The sequence below is a fragment of the Microcaecilia unicolor genome, chromosome 4, assembly GCF_901765095.1.
Source record: "Microcaecilia unicolor chromosome 4, aMicUni1.1, whole genome shotgun sequence".
NCBI lineage: Eukaryota > Metazoa > Chordata > Amphibia > Gymnophiona > Siphonopidae > Microcaecilia > Microcaecilia unicolor.
The window spans coordinates 277,703,852-277,720,077 of record NC_044034.1 but is presented as its reverse complement, the minus strand read 5'-3'; the positions used below and the strand labels follow the sequence as shown (position 1 = coordinate 277,720,077).

Here is a 16,226-nt window from a genome sequence, read left to right as displayed (position 1 = left end):
AGTACAGCGAAGATCAGCTGAGAGGAGTGCGTCTGTGTGGGCCGCGCACACCAGAGTCAGAAGACAGCACTTCTGCTGGCAGGGGTTCGGGTAGAAGGGGCCCGGTGGCGGGTGGGACTGCGGCGCCGGGTCCCCCTTGGAGGCCCGGGCCCCGGGAATTTTATCCCCGTCCCCCCCTCTTGGCGGCCCTGCAGCTAGACTCATATTCGGTAAAACAAAATAGGAAAGTGCTAAACCCCTACGAGAAAAGCTACACTGGCTCCCACTTAAAGAACGCATCACGTTCAAAATATGCTCCTTAGTTCACAAAATCATTCACGGAGACGCACCAACCTACATGTCAGACCTGATAGACCTACCACCCAGGAATGCTAAAAAATCATCCCGCACATTCCTAAATCTGCACTTCCCCAACTGCAAAGGTCTAAAATACAAACTAATGCATGCGTCAAACTTTACCTACTTGAGCACACAGTTATGGAACGAACTGCCGCACAATTTAAAAATGATTTACAATCTAACCAACTTCCGCAAACTACTGAAGACCCATCTCTTTAATAAGGTATACCACAAAGATCAACAAATGTGAACATACACCACTCCTCCACATACAGTCAGAACTGTCTTATAATATCTGCTTGTTATATTATATTACTATCATGTTTTCTCATTATCATGTTACCCAAGATTCTTCTGCAATACTAAATACCTATTTTCTTATATATATCCAACATTCATGATGTATTGTAAGCCACATTGAGCCTGCAAAAAGGTGGGAAAATGTGGGATACAAATGCAATAAATAAAATAAAATAAATAACAGTAACATAGTAAATGACGGCAGATAAAGACCTGAACGGTCCATCCAGTCTACCCAACAAGATAAACTCATTTTACATGGTATGTCATACTTTATACCTGAGTTTGATTTCTCCATGCCATTCTCAGGGCACAGACCATAGAAGTCTGCCCAGCACTGTTCCTGTACTAAAAGATCTGAAGCTAATGTCGAAGTCCCTTAAAATTTACACTCCAGCCCATCCATATCTATTCAGTCACGATCAGGGTGTAGACCGTAGAAGTCCGCCATCACCGGTTATGCTTCCCAATTACCAGCGTCGCCACCTAATCTCTGCTAAGATTCCATGAATCCATTCCATCAAAACAGGATTCCTTTGTGTTTATCCCATGCATGTTTGAATTCCATTACCGTTCTCTCCTCCACCACCTCCCGCAGAAGAGCATTCCACGTATCTACCACCCTTTCTGTGAAAAAATACCTCCTGACATTACTCCTGAGTCTGCCCCCCTTCAACTTTAATTCACGTCCTCTAGTTCTACCACCTTCCCGTCTCCAGAAAAGGTTTGTTTGAGGATTAACTCCTTTCAAATATTTGAAAGTCTGTATCATGTTGCCCCAGTCTCTCCTTCCTCCAAGGTATACATGTTCAGGTCCTCAAGTACATAACAGCTGTTGCAGAATAATTAGAAACACTTGGATGGATGGATGCAGTCTAAGTTGTTATACCTATCGTGGCTCACACCAGTATGTCTAGTAACATAGTAAATGATGGCAGATAAAGACCTGTACGGTCCATCCAGTCTGCCCAACAAGATAAACTCATTATACATGGTATGTGATACTTTATATGTATACCCGAGTTTGATTTGTCCTTGCCATTCTCAGGGCACAGACTGTAGACGTCTGCCCAGCACTGTTCTTTTACTAAGTTAGTAGTAGTAATACTATGGCTTCCAGCAATATGTCTTATCTTACTCATACTTAACCTACTGTCCCCTTTGATGTCTCTTACCATCATTAGTAATATCACTATTGTTATTTTACCTGTTTTATAGTTATAACTAGCCATTGAGCCCGTTAAAACGGGCTAGTATGGGGTTTTTCCAAGGCTCCCTCCCCTCGCCGCTGCAGGCCCCCCCCTTGAGGTTGCCGCTACCGGCACCCCCCCGGAGTCGTCGCCGCCGCCACCCCTCCACCCGGCCCGGGCCCTCTCTTCGCTATTGAACTTGCGTCGCCGAAACACAGCACGCAGATCAGCAGAGCTCCCGTTGGCCTTCCTTCTCTACCTGTGTCCCGCCCTCGTGTGACGTAACGTCGGTGAGGGCGGGACACAGGCAGGGAAGGAAGGCCGACGGGAGCTCAGCTGATCTGCCTGCTGCGTGTCGGCGAAGTAAGTTCAATACCGAAGAGAGTACTTGGGCCGGTGGAGGGGGGCGGCGGCGACGTCGGCGGTTCCCTCCCTCCCCTTCGCGCAGTTTCCCTCTCTGTCCCGCCCCCGTCATCACATATTGACGCAGGGACGGGACAGAGAGGATAGTCTCTACTGTGCATTTGCGGGTGAGTACGGTCACTCGCCATTTATATGTTTGATTGTATTAATATTATTACACTAGTGTTTTCTGATCTCAACCCCCTCGTACATTTTAGCTTTGAACTGCTTAGATCTGAATTGACTTGGCAGTATATCAAATAAAGTTGAAAGGTGAAATATAAAATAACCCATTTAGTTCCTGCCCCATACCACACTACGCAGATATCACGTCATGGGACTTTTAGTGCACTGGCTGTTTTGAGTGCATGGTTGTCATTACCACTTGCTCTAACTGTTTGAGCAGCTAAATAAACAGGTCCTTAAGTTTACTTTGAAAATGACCCTGGCAAAACTACCAGCATACAGTTACACTTGATATTTGATGTAGGTAGTTTTGCTGTGAAATGTTGTGCACTTTTTCTAATCTGAAAGCATAAGCATACACAATAACTCTGCCCAAACCCTGCCCCCCTGAACATCTCTCTAAACGCAGGTAAAAGTGCATGCTTACAGACTAGGATGCCAAGGAGTGTGTGGAGCCATGGGCTACTGAACATGTAAAGCAGTCTAAAATCTTGTTTGCTGCTGTATTATCAAGGTCTTATTGAAAGCTACTGTGTCCATGTGTCAAAAGGAAGATATATTGATAAGCTGATCCTGGATTGTGCCTAACCCTAAACAAGAAGTGTTTGTATTCTAAACCTTGCATGTATCTTCTATTACACCTGCATTACTCTTCTGTTATAGTCCCATTTTTTAAATAAACCAGCACTGAGAGACAGCATGCTCAGAATTGCTTGCTATTACGGGGGTGGGGGTATAGGTTCCAACCCAAGAAATGCACAGTAATATTGTGGACTTTCTCACATGGCTGAAGCAAGCCATGTGCAGGCAGTGCAGTCCAGGGGTGGACTGAGAGTACTCTGGGCACCCCCCTACCGCTGCCCTCCCACACACGCTACTGCCGCCCCCCACACATGCTACCACCACCCTTGCAGCCCTTACCTTCCTCTATGTCCAGCATGTCTTCCGATTTCCCCTTCTACCCTCCTAATACCCAGTGTGTCCCTCCGACTCCCCTTTCCCACCTTCTTCCATGCTGCTGCAGCTCCACTGTTTAAAATGGCGTCTGCGACCTCTCACAGTAGTCTCACGAGAGTTCATAGCCACCATTTTAAACCGCAGAGCCAGCACAGGACACAGGCAGCAGCGGGGTCAGAGAACCATCACTTCGCCAGGGCAGCTGTAGTGTGCAGTGGCCACTAGACCACCAGGGTAGCCGTAGTGTGTGGCAGCAGCAGCAGCGGCGGGCAAGGGCAACCAGGCAGAGCCTCTGGGCCCCCTGGAGCCTCTGGGCCCTTGGACACTGCCTGGCTGCCCGAATGGTCAATCCACCCCTAGTGCAGCCACAGAGGGCACAAAGAAGGCAGGCGCTCTAAAACTGCGCCCCCAACCATTGCCTCCACTGCTTGCTTCTGATGCAGTGGGCGGGTGGGAATCACTAGAAGACGTGTCGCACAGGGCATGTTTCCAGCTCAGGACGCCCCCCCCCCTGGAGCCTCTGGGCCCTTGGACACTGCCTGGCTGCCCGAATGGTCAATCCACCTCTGGTGCAGCCACAGAGGGCACAAAGAAGGCAGGCGCTCTAAAACTGCGCCCCCAACCATTGCCTCCACTGCTTGCTTCTGATGCAGTGGGCGGGTGGGAATCACTAGAAGGCGTGTCGCACAGGGCATGTTTCCAGCTCAGGACGCCCCCCCCCCCCCCCCCTTCTGACATTTGGAAGAGCACTGGCTGCCCAAGGAGAGAAAATCTTCAGCTGGCAAGGATTGGGGATCTCCACCAGCCACAGCAAGAGTATCACAATTTTGGGTGGGCCTGAGTGCAAAGTGGGTGGGCCCTGGCCCACCTGTGGCTACGCCACTGATGCAATATGAAGGATTGATGGTAAAGATAAAAATTAGCAAAATCAATCCCTCTTATCCTTTTAGCAGCTTTAAGAATAAATTGAATTATAGCTTCTTTAGCTCAAGGCTGACAGGTGGTGGTGGTGGGTTGTGGGGGGGAGAGTTAAACTGGGCAGTTGCCCTGGATCCCCATGCTACAGGGGATCCTAAACATGCATGAAGGTGAAGGTGATCCAGCCTGTTTGGTGTGTGCTTTAGGGATCCCTCACAAACATTTGTCCTGAATTTAAGCATGCTTAATACTGGCCCTGGTTGGGTTTACCATCCAATGTATATAGCTAAAGCATTTTTCAACATTAAGACAGTGGTTTCCAATCTAGTCCTGGGTTTTCAAGATATCCACAATGAATATGCATGAGATAGATTTGAATATAGTGCCTCCTTGGTATGTAAATATCTAATGCATATTTAGTATGGATATCGTGAAAACTTGATTGGATTGGTGTACCCTAAGGACTGGGTTGAGAACGACTGTATTAAGGATTCAGTGGAAACAGGGCTACTGGTAAAATAATAGTGCTGGGGTGGGGGAGGGGGAAGAATCCCTTAAATTCTTATCTGAACAGATGTAGCTTTACTCCCGGGGTGTGCAACTGCACAGTGCAGAATTCCCCACCCCCACAGAACGTGTAGAATTCTACACTTGCTGTGCAAAATTCAAAGTGTGGTCATTCGGTCTCTCTACCCCTCCCCCGCAGCAATCTTGCATGATGGGCAGTTGGAGGAGGAAGTGAACTGCTGCATATTGGGTCATTTCTTCCTCTTCTGCTGGCTTGGAACAGACTGCTTATGAGTTGTGTGAATGTGGAGCTGTAAGAAGGCCCATGTGGTTCACAAAATCAGTTAGGTCTAAGCTGCCAGAGGAGGGGAGGAAGTGACCCAATGTGCAACAGTTCACGTCCTCCTTCTCCTCCTGCCATGCGATCTCTGCAGTGGAAGGGAAGAGAGCAGCTGATGCTGGCTCAGTGTGCCATGAGGAGGGTTGGAGGGGCAGATGCTATGGAGAGGAGGGGCTGAGCAAGGTGAATATGCCATGGGGGGGGGGGGGGGGGGGAAGAGTAAGGTGAATGTGCCATGGGGAGGGTGGGTATTAGGAAAGAGCAAGATGTATTGCCATGGGGAGGGTGGGGGCAGAGCAAGTTGGCTTGCCATGGGGAGGGGGAGCAGAACAAGGTGGATGTGACATAGGAAGGTGGGAGTAGGCAGAGCAACAGAGGAAGGCGTTGGCATTGAAAGCTGGGAGAGTGCCATGGTGATTTGTGGGGGGGGTGGGGGGGTTCAGAGAAAGCTGAGAATGTACTATGGGGATAGGAGAGGTGGCAGAGAAAGCTGAGACTGTGCCATGGGGGTAGGGGCAGAAGAAACAAAGCATGTCACTGGTGGGGGGGGGGGGGGAGATAAAAGAGGGTGTGCCATTGGGAGGGTGGGAGAGAGATACAATGATAGCTGGGGATGTACCTGGGGAGAGAAAGAATAAGAAGGATGAATCCCTGTGTGTGTGTGGGGGGGGGGGGGGGGGGGGAGGGAGTAGAATGAAAGGTGGGGATATTGCATGCGGGAGAAGACTTTGGGGGCAGACAGAATTAGGGGTCTTGCTGGGAGTCAGAGGGGGAGAGAACTGTAGTTGAAGTGAGAGATGGAATTGGGGATGGTGGAGCCTGAGGGAAAAGGCAGGAGGGAATTTCAGGCCTTATAATGGGAAAATCCCATTAAAAAACACTACAAATAAACAATACAGAATTTTGTAGAATTTTTAAAAATTGTGTGCAGAATTTTCAAACATTTTGCACAGAATTCCCCCAGAAGTATAACTTGTGGCAGTATTCTTCACTGTATATATTCTGTTTTTGTCAGAAAAATAAGACTGAGAGCCTTGACACAATCTATAACTCAGCCTTGCTTTTTAATGTGATTAGAGTGATTGCATAGTGAAAGTATTCAGGCACATGCTACCTACTTTGGAACAGAATAAAATAAAGATATCAAAAACAGGTGGAAGATTTGGCCTTCCATAGTTTCCTGATCCTTAATTCCTCTTCCATGGGAGGAAAAGTGTAGAAATAAAACACTCAACAGCCCTGGTGCAAGAAAGCGTAAGGAGTTGCCTCATTCTAATGCAAGGAAGGACAGCCATAACCTCAGGCTGAATTTGGCACCAGCCAATCACCCCAGCCCCTGCTTGTATTAGTCCATCTGAAATGGGGGGGAGGGGGGGAGAGGAAAAAGACAGGGAGTAGGTGATAGATGTCGCTGGTTGTAGGTCTAAACTGGTTTCTAATTTAGTAGCAGGATTCTTTCCTACACCAGCCATATCCTCCAATCTCATTATTGTTTTCTCTGAATTACTTATTATATCTGTTTTGAAGTTCCTTCTATTGTTGACATTTTATGAATTTTTCATAATACCGGATCTCATAGCTTTTATTCCCCTTTTGGAAAGGAATATAGTTACCTGCCCATTTTCTTTCTTGCTGTTGGATGGAAGGATTTTCTTGTCTTGCATCTTGGAGGTGTTACAGTGGAAGCGTGCCTTAGTATGAGGAAAGGATAAAGAGGTTAGATTGAGGTCTATAAAATCCTGAATGGTGTTGAACGGGTGGAGGTGTATAGATTTTTCACTCATTTAAAATGTACTAAGACCACGGGACACTCAATGAAACTGCATGGAAATACTTTTAAAACAGATAGGAGGAAATATTATTTTCACTCAAAGAACAGTTAAGCTCTGAAACTCATTGCTGGAGTATATGATAACGGCGGTTAGCGTATCTAAGTTTGGACAGGTTTCTCGAGGAAAAGGCCATAGCTTGTTATTGAGATGGACATGGGGGAAGCCACTGCTTGCCCTGGGATTGGTAGCATGGAATGGTGCTACTAATTGGGTTTCTGCCAAGTACTTGTGACCTGGATTGGCCACTGCTGGAAGCAGGATACTGGGCTAGATGGACCATTGGTCTGATCCAGTATGGCTATTCTTATGTTCTTAATAATTAAAGCAGCAGACTAAGTTTAAGAATTAGAAAAAACAGGGTCCAAATCCTTCTTCTGGTGCTGAAAGGCCTTGTGATTTTGGGCAAGTCACTTTGAGGGCCTTTTACTAAAGCTTAGTGTGCGCTAATGGAATTAGAACATGCTAAATGCTGTGCATCCTATTTTATAGCTATGGACCATATGGCACTTAGCACATGCTCATTTCAATACAGGTTTAATAGTTTGGGTATGTTTTTCCAATATTCTTTGTTTCAGTGTTTTCCTCCTCTCAGTTTTCGATTTATCATCTTTTGTATTTTATTTTATTTATTGATCCATTGTGATTTCAAAGCCAGTAAACCTAGGGCCCTGTTTACACCTATGGGTGTCTCTAGTGTTAGTGCATGTTAAAAATGTTAGCGCACCTACAGCGCAGCTTAATAAACAGGGCCCTAGTCTATTAGTAGAAATACTTTTGTGCTGTCATTGCCATATGTGCAGAAACAGCAGGAATATCTCTTTATCAGTTCAATGCAATATCATTTATGATCAATATTAAAATTGGTAACCCAGAAAGCATGCTTTAAGGAGATTCCAATTTAGTAGGTAATGAAAATTAGAGATGGGCAGTTCTTTCCAATGAATGTCGTTTGCTGGTAATATGTGCACTGTTTCCTGATATTGCACGCCTGCGCATACACAAATACGAAGGTTCATGCATGCAAACCCTATTTATTTATTTATTTGTAAAATTCAATATACCACAGTGACACGTGGAGGGGCATAATCGAAAGGGATGCCCAAGTTTTGCTGAGGACGTCCTCACAAAACGTCCCGGCGAAGGGGCGGGGAAACCCGTATTATTGAAACAAGATGGACGTCCATCTTTTGTTTTGATAATACAGTCGAGGACGCCCAAATCCTGAAATTTAGGTCATCCTTAGAGATGGTCGTCCCTAGACTTGGTCGTTTCTGATTTTCGGCGATAATGGAAACCAAGGATGCCCATCTCAGAAACGACCAAATGCAAGCCCTTTGGTCATGGGAGGAGCCAGCATTTGCAGTGCACTGGTCCCCCTCACATGCCAGGACACCAACCAGGCACCCTAGGGGGCACTGCAGTGGACTGCATAAATTGCTCCCAGATACATAGTGTCGCGTCCCTCACCCGTTCTCATTCGGCGCTCCTCCCGATCGGTCCGCTCCTCGGCTCCGCCTTAGCGAGGACGGTCGTCAGCCACATTGGCCGGGCAGACGCCCTCTTCCCAATCCGCGGATTCCTCCGGCCGTCGGGATGGGGTCGGTGTCATGCTCGGGCAGCCGTGCGGGATGTCAGCCATCTTGGCCGCGCAGGCGTTCCTGTGAAGCTCCTCTCTTTCGGCTGCGGTGGGGGGGGGGGGGTCAGGAACCGTAGCCACGCCTCCGAAGTTCTGGATTGGCCAGCCGGGCCTGGACTCAGCCTCCTCCTGCAAGCTGACCTGTCAGGGGCTCTCTCTCTACCAGCTGACCTCTGCCTCCCTGCCTCTCGCCAGCTGACAGTTGTCTTCCTAATGATGGAGACTATTTAAAGGCAGCACCTCCTTACAAACTTTGCTTCGGCTTCTACTCTTGTAGACTTGCCTGTGCGTCTGAGTGATTTGCCTGTCGCTGCCTTCTGCTTGACCTGATTTGAACCTTGCTTTGGACCTGACAACTGCTTTTGCTTGCCGCCTGTCTAGAGACTTTGCTTTGGACCTGACTATTGCTTTGCTTGCCGTCTGCTTAGAGACTTTGCTTTGGACCTGATAACTGCTTTGCTTGCAGCCTGCGCTGCCTTTGGCTGGTTTCCTGACTCAGCGCTGTGTGTGGCCTTCCCAGTCCTCCAACCCTCTGCACCACCTGCGGCCCTCAGCCTGCTCTACCCCGCGGTTCCGGAAGACCTGTTGGCCGCCTGCAACTGGGGGCTCAACTCCCAGGGAATGGCGGTCGCCGCAGGTGAAGACTAGGGGTTGATCGGCTGTCCAACGGAGGAACGGTCTCTACTTTGGACCTCCACACTCCGCCTGGACCCAAGGGCTCACAAAACCTGACACATAGCTCCCTTACCTTGTGTGCTGATCCCCCCACCCCCCCCCCAAAAAAAAAACCCACTACCCACTACTGTACACCACTACCATAGCCCTTAGGGGTGAAGGGGGGCACCTAGATGTGGGTACAGTGGGTTTGTGGTGGGTTTTGGAGGGCTCACATTTACCACCACAAGTGTAACAGGTTGGGGGGGATGGGCCTGAGTCCGCCTGCCTGAAGTGCACTGCACCCACTAAAACTACTCCAGGGACCTGCATACTGCTGTGATGGACCTGAGTATGACATTTGAGGCTGGCACAAAAGATTTTTAAAGATATTTTTTGAGGGTGGGAGAGGGTTAGTGACCACTGGGGGAGTAAGGGGAGGTCATCCCCGATTCCCTCTGGTGGTCATCTGATCAGTTCGGTCAACTTTTTGTGGCTTGGTTGTAAGAAAAACAGGACCAGGTAAAGTCATCCAAGTGCTCGTCAGGGACGCCCTTTTTTTTCCATTATGGGTCGAGGACGCCCATGTGTTAGGCATGCCCAAGTCCCGCCTTTGCTATGCCTCCGACACTCCCCTGTGAACTTTGGTCGTCCCTGCGACGGAAACCAGTTTGGGACGCCCAAAATCAGCTTTCGATTGAGCCGATTTGGGTGACCCTGTGAGAAGGACGCCCATCTTCCGATTTGTGTCGAAAGATGGGCATCCTTCTCTTTCGAAAATAAGCCTGAGAGTATCAAAGTGGTTTACAAAATTCCTTGTTGAAACGAATAAAACAAAAACATAAAATGCAATAAAATCCCCCTAATTCTTTAAACATGTGCACCCAAATTTAGGCTTAGGTCCCTGTTTACTAAGGTGTGCTAACGTTTTTAGCGCATGCTAAAAATTAACGTGCACTAACACTAGAAACACCCATAGGAATACATATGTGTCTCTAGCAATAGCGCCCACTAATGCTAGATACACCCATATATTCCTATGGGTATCTAGTGCACGCTAATTTTTAGCATGCGCTATAAATGTTAGTGCACCTACAGCGCAGCTTAGTAAACAGGGCCCTTAGTGTGCAAATTTGCACATGCAATTGATAGAATGAAGTCAGTTGTGCACACAACTTTAATAATTGGCTGTTCACTGGAGTTAACAGCCACTTATTGGCATACATTTGAACTAATTAGCAGTTGTGCATACAACTACACTTAGTTAATATTCTAGAAGCTGTACATGTAAATTCTATTGCTCACAACTTCTAGGGGGTGTGGCAATGGGAGGGGCATGGGTAAGTCAGGGACATACCTAGGAGTTAGGCACACAAGTTATAGAATACTAGGAGTTACATGCCTAACTGCCAATAGTTAGGCACAAAATACCCACAAACCAGGTCCAATCAATGTCCCAAATAGATACCTAAATAAACTGCTCCAAATATCCAAATGTTCTTGAAGGCTTAACCCCCTTGCTGATTCTGTTCTTCAAGAACTTTTATTAAGCTAAGTTCTGAAGAAGGGCATAGCCTCTGTAATCAACCCACTTCTGATTGATGCCGAAGGCCGTTATGTTTTCTTGGAAGTGGTGGTTGGACGACAGAAACTGCTAATCTGTAATGTCTATGCTCCGAATAGATATGATCGGAAGTTTTTTCAAACCTTAATTAACTTTCTGCTCAAGCAACCGCACACAGCTATGGTAATGGGGGGTGATTTTAATGCAGCTTGGGACCCCTCTTTGGACAGATCAGCTCCGGAGACGGCCTCCTTAGGTTATAATAATAGAGGCCTCTTGCAATTGAGTCAGTTGTTGGGCCTGGTTGATGTGTGGCGGGTGCTGCACCCAGGTGAGAAAGACTATACACATCTTTCACGGGCCCACTCAACTCAGTCACGAATCGACTACATTCTGACATCACGTCAGATGTTTGGGGAAGTGACAATGGCGGAAATATATGGTGTCAGATCACGCCTGGGTTAAGATAGAATGGATACCAAGCGGTACGACCCAACAGATGCATAAATGGCAATTCCCCCTGGAGTTTAGCTCAGACCCAGTGCTTAAGGGTCGATTACAAGCTAGCTGGGCGGAGTACAGCACTCACAACCAAGATCATATAGATGATCCGATATTGTTTTGGGAAGCGGCTAAGGCGGTTCTTAGAGGCGAAGTTATAAGCCACGCATGTTTTGTAAGGAAGGCACGAGATAGAAAGATCTTGCGCTTAAGCAACCAACTTTGTAAGACGCGAAAGAGATATGGGGAGACACATGCGATAGGGGATAAACAGCAAGTGTTAGAGCTTCAAACCGCCTTGAATGAACTTTTGCAGGAGAGGGCACGTAAATCACAGCTCTACTATCGGTATATGCTTTATAAACATGGTAACAAAACAGGCAAGTTGATGTCAAAACTAATTACCCCCCGGGGAGGGACTAGGAACATTCTGGCACTACGGCAAAGGGGGGGAGGCATACACACATCAGATAGGGCAATCTGTGAAACCTTTCGGACCTTTTATCAAGGGTTGTATGCTCCCCCAGAGGAAGAAGGCCTATTAAATCAGATGTACTTAGGAAACTTAGCCTTACCAAAGCTCACACCACAAGAGTTAGATAGCCTTAATCAACTAATTACTGAGGACGAAGTTAGTATGGTCATAGCCCGTAGCCCGCGATTGAAAGCCCCGGGACCTGATGGTTTAAGAGGAGAATTTTATAAATTGATGGAAGGAGGAGTTACACCCGCCATTACTAGATTTTTGAACCAATTAATAGAGGGACAGAGGATACCCCCTGACTTGAATAGGGCTCAAATAATAGTCTTGCTAAAGCCGGGGAGGGACCCGCTAGAGCCGACATCATATCGGCCTATCTCTTTATTGAATTATGATACCAAGTTGTTGGCAAAAATCTTGGCTAATAGACTGGCGAGGTTGCTCCCTCGGTTGATTCATGAAAATCAGGTGGGTTTTGTGGGAGGAAGGGCGGTGAGTAAAAACTTGAGGGCAATATTGACATCATTACAGCACAGCTCACAGACAAAGGTAGCATCGCTGTTGGTCAGCTTCGATGCAGAAAAGGCCTTTGATAAGGTTCACTGGAAGTTTCTTTTTGATACGTTGCAACATTACGGCTTTTCAGGAAGATTTGTCGAGGCAATTCGTGCTTTATATGCTAGCCCTAGTGCCACATTGAGGGTAAACGGGATTGAGTCGGAAAGTTTCTCTATCAGGAGAGGTACGAGACAGGGATGCCCCTTATCTCCTCTTCTTTTTGTTTTAGATCCCCTTATCAGAGATATCATGGCAAACCCATTAATCCGGGGAGTTGGCGTGGGGACCCACATGTTTAAGATCGCAGCATTTGCAGATGACATTTTGGTACATCTTACAAACCCAAGGGAATCCTTAGACACGTTATTGGAAACATTCCGTGAATATGGAGACTACTCAGGCTTCCGGATTAACTTGGACAAGTCTGAAGCTCTGGCCTCGCCAGAGGTAAATCAAAGGGACTGGGAGCCTGACTTTCCATTGAGGTGGGCTAGAGAGTCTTTCAAATATTTAGGTATTCGACTTACAATGAATACTTCAGACTTATATCGGTTAAATGTTCAGATCTTACTGGAACATACTAAGGCTAAATTAGATTCCTGGATGAGCCTTCCGTTGTCATTAATGGGACGGATACATGTAGTTCAAATGGTACTGTTTCCGCCCTGGTTGTATGTTCTACAAACCTTGCCTATGCGGTTGACGCGGACTGATTTGAAACGGATGATGCGTCTTTTTGGTCGGTTTTGCTGGATGGGCAAGAAGCCTAAAATTCGCCAGAACATGTTAATAGGGAGCTGGAGGCAGGGGGGAATGGGTATCCCAGGCATGTTTCTATATAATCAGGCGTGTTTGTTGCGTCACCTGGGAGATGTGATTAATGCCACGCAATACTATACACCTACAGACTTAGAGGAAGCCTTTTTTGCTCCATATGATATATTAGCACTGCTTCATTTACCTCGTAGCCGGCTCCCTCCTAAATTAAAAAAAAGCATAATACTACAGCCCCTTCGGGAGACGTGGCAGTGGTGGATGCGGCAGATGGGGGGGTCAGCCGTATGTTACGGATCAAATCCCAATTGTAGGTAATCCAGTTTTTGAGGTGGGGCTAGACAACCCGACCTTTGGTAGATGGCAAGGGCTGGGTATCACCAGATTGGAACATCTGCTATTGGAAAATGGGGAAATGATGACATTTGATGCTCTTCAGGATAAAGTGGGAACAGCTTGGGGCAACAGGTTTGCCTATGCACAGGTCCGCCATTATATGAAATCCCTGAATCAAGCATCTTTGAAGGGGCGGATGGGGGAATTACTCCGGGTCTTCTTTGAGGAGTTGCAGACAGAGAAGCAATCAGTATCAGCATTGTACGGGGCCCTGGCTAGGCGCAGGCCCCAGACGCAATATGCTGACCTTAAGCGGAAATGGGAACAAGACCTCGGGACCTCACTAGTAACATGGGATGTGTCAGCTACCTTGAAGGGCATCCGGGCGTTGGTAGCAGATGAGAGACTGAGGGAATGTGGCTACAGAGTGGTCCTTCGGGGTTATATGTCTAAAGCACAACTGGCTCATATGTTGGGGCCGGACAGCTCGGAGTGCTCTAAATGTGGAGGGGGTCCCAGCTCATTATATCATGCACTATGGCAATGCCCCAAGGTGCGCATGTTCTGGCAGAGGGTAAGAGGGTTTTTGATTCGATTGGGGAATAGAGTTCAAGGAACGGAGAGGCAGTTTGTGTTAGATCAACCAAGAGCGTTTGCTCCGCTGAGTGCCCCCGCTATAATGTTATGCAGGAAGCTGAGTTTGGTAGCTCGGAAATGCATTATGCAATACTGGATCTCATCGGAGGGGCCAGCATACTGGCACTGGCGCAATCAGGTGCATCTCCTGGCCTCTTGGGAGGCTAGGGACTCAAAACAATCACCTAAACGCAGAGTGCGTTTTCTTCAAATTTGGACGCCATATTTGCAAATTCTTAGCCCGAGGGGACGTAGTTTGCTTATTAATGCTGGGTAAATCGAGGGGAACAGTGGGGGAGTGCAGGTAGCCTGGAATGGTAGGTTTAGTTCAGAGCTGTATTCTGCTTGTAAGGGAAGAGGGGAGAAGGGGGGAGGGGGTAGTCTGTAAGTAGGCCTAGGGAGGCGGGTGTAGGGTACAGAGGATATTGAGTACTAGCGAGATTAGGATTCTGCATAAATTATTGTCGCCTGCAGCTTCACATGGGTCTTGGTGCCTTGACTTATGAGACCATTCAATTTGCTGGAATGGACGATGTGGAGTAAGGGGGCATTTTTAGACATGTGGAGACAAGAGAGTTGCCACTTGAATCCGCTCGCTTTATGTCACATCAATACGCCCTGAACAGGCAAGCAACATGGGGGGGGAGGGGTTGGGTGGGGGGTTGAGTAAGGTGTATATTGCTAAAAGCTTGGCATTGCTCCAGAGTTTTGATGTTTAGATTTCTGGTGTTTTATGATAAACATTATGTCATCTATCGAGTTATTGTAAAGTTAGTGATCTTAGAGATAAAAAGACATTTAACATTTCATGTTAACATTTGCCAAGATAATAATTGTAAAGAGGGGAGGGGGGAGTAAAAAAAAAAAATGGGGAAAAGTGTTTGGCGATGTTGACTATGTTGTTGGAATGTTGTTTTGTATATTGATTTATGCTGTATGAATGTTCCAAGTTAACTTGTAATGTGATTGTCGTCAATAAAACAGTTTAAACATTAGCTAAGTTCTGAAGCTGAACTTTTTTTTGAAATTATAACTGAAATAACTGAATAGTATTTATATTAAAGACCGATGACGAGTGAGCACGTCAAGCTCAAAGCAATGAACGTTTGAGAGCTTGGAGTGGTGCTGCTGAGGTCTATAAGCTAAGAATTGCTTTCTTTTCAATATACATTTTTATCCTAAATAGTGGTGGATATTTGGAATAGTTAGGTGCAGGCACTTACACCAGCCTTTGACACAGTGTAAGTGCTCACACCTAAAGCTGGGCATGAAACCGAGAACTTACGATAGTTTACTATAACGGCAGTTCTGCGTGGAACTGCTATTATAGAATTTGTGCTTATACACGTCATTCCAGCTCCTAAATGTTGGCGCACTTTCTTGAATCTATCCCTATGTGCATATAGCGCACACTCTTTAAGAAAAGTGTGCACTCTTAGCAACATTCATATCAAACCAGAAAAAAAGTGAAAATTTTCCAATTGCCCATTCCTAATGAAAATTTTGTCATATGTTCGTTTCATAATGTAGAGACCTCTAGTGGCTCACCTAGGTAAATTAGTTGGTATAGTCTAAAACCAAAATACTTTCCAGGTATAGGTAGGGTTGCCAATTTTTTTTATAGTAAACCCATAAACCTGCCCTATTCCATACCCCTCCCTTGCCCTGCTCATGTCCCCTCTCTCCTCCCCACTCCTCAGCAGATCCAGAATCTCTCCCTCTCCCTCCACTCCCCCAGCAAGTCCAACATTTCTTCAGTCCCTCTCTCTCTCTCCCTCCACCTGGTGGATTCAGCATCTCTCCCTCGCTCTCCACATGGCAAATACATTATCTCTCCCTCTACCTCTCCCTCCCTATATGCAAATGCCAAAAACCTAAGAAATAAGATGGGAGAGTTAGAATAATCAACGGGACACTGTCATACCAGGGTACAAACTATATTACAGTGAAAGGGTAGATCAAAATGGTGGAGGGGTAGCATTATATGTTAAACAGTGCCTTGAATCAAATAGACTAAAATTCTGTAGGATAAAATACACACCTTGGAATCCCTATAGATAGAAGTTCCATGTGTAAAGGGGAAAAGGATAGTGATAGCAGTTACTACCATCCACC

At 46.7% G+C, this 16,226-nt stretch overlaps 1 long non-coding RNA gene across 2 annotated transcripts in view; it reads right to left on the bottom strand.

The window, feature by feature from the left end:
• The window catches only part of LOC115468063, a 52,557-nt gene that overhangs the window by 19,043 nt on the left and 17,288 nt on the right, over positions 1 to 16,226 (bottom strand). For both annotated transcript variants that reach the window (XR_003941814.1, XR_003941813.1), the window contains exon 3: positions 6,753 to 6,830. This is a non-coding gene — a long non-coding RNA (uncharacterized LOC115468063). The remainder of the gene's footprint in view (positions 1 to 6,752; positions 6,831 to 16,226) is intronic.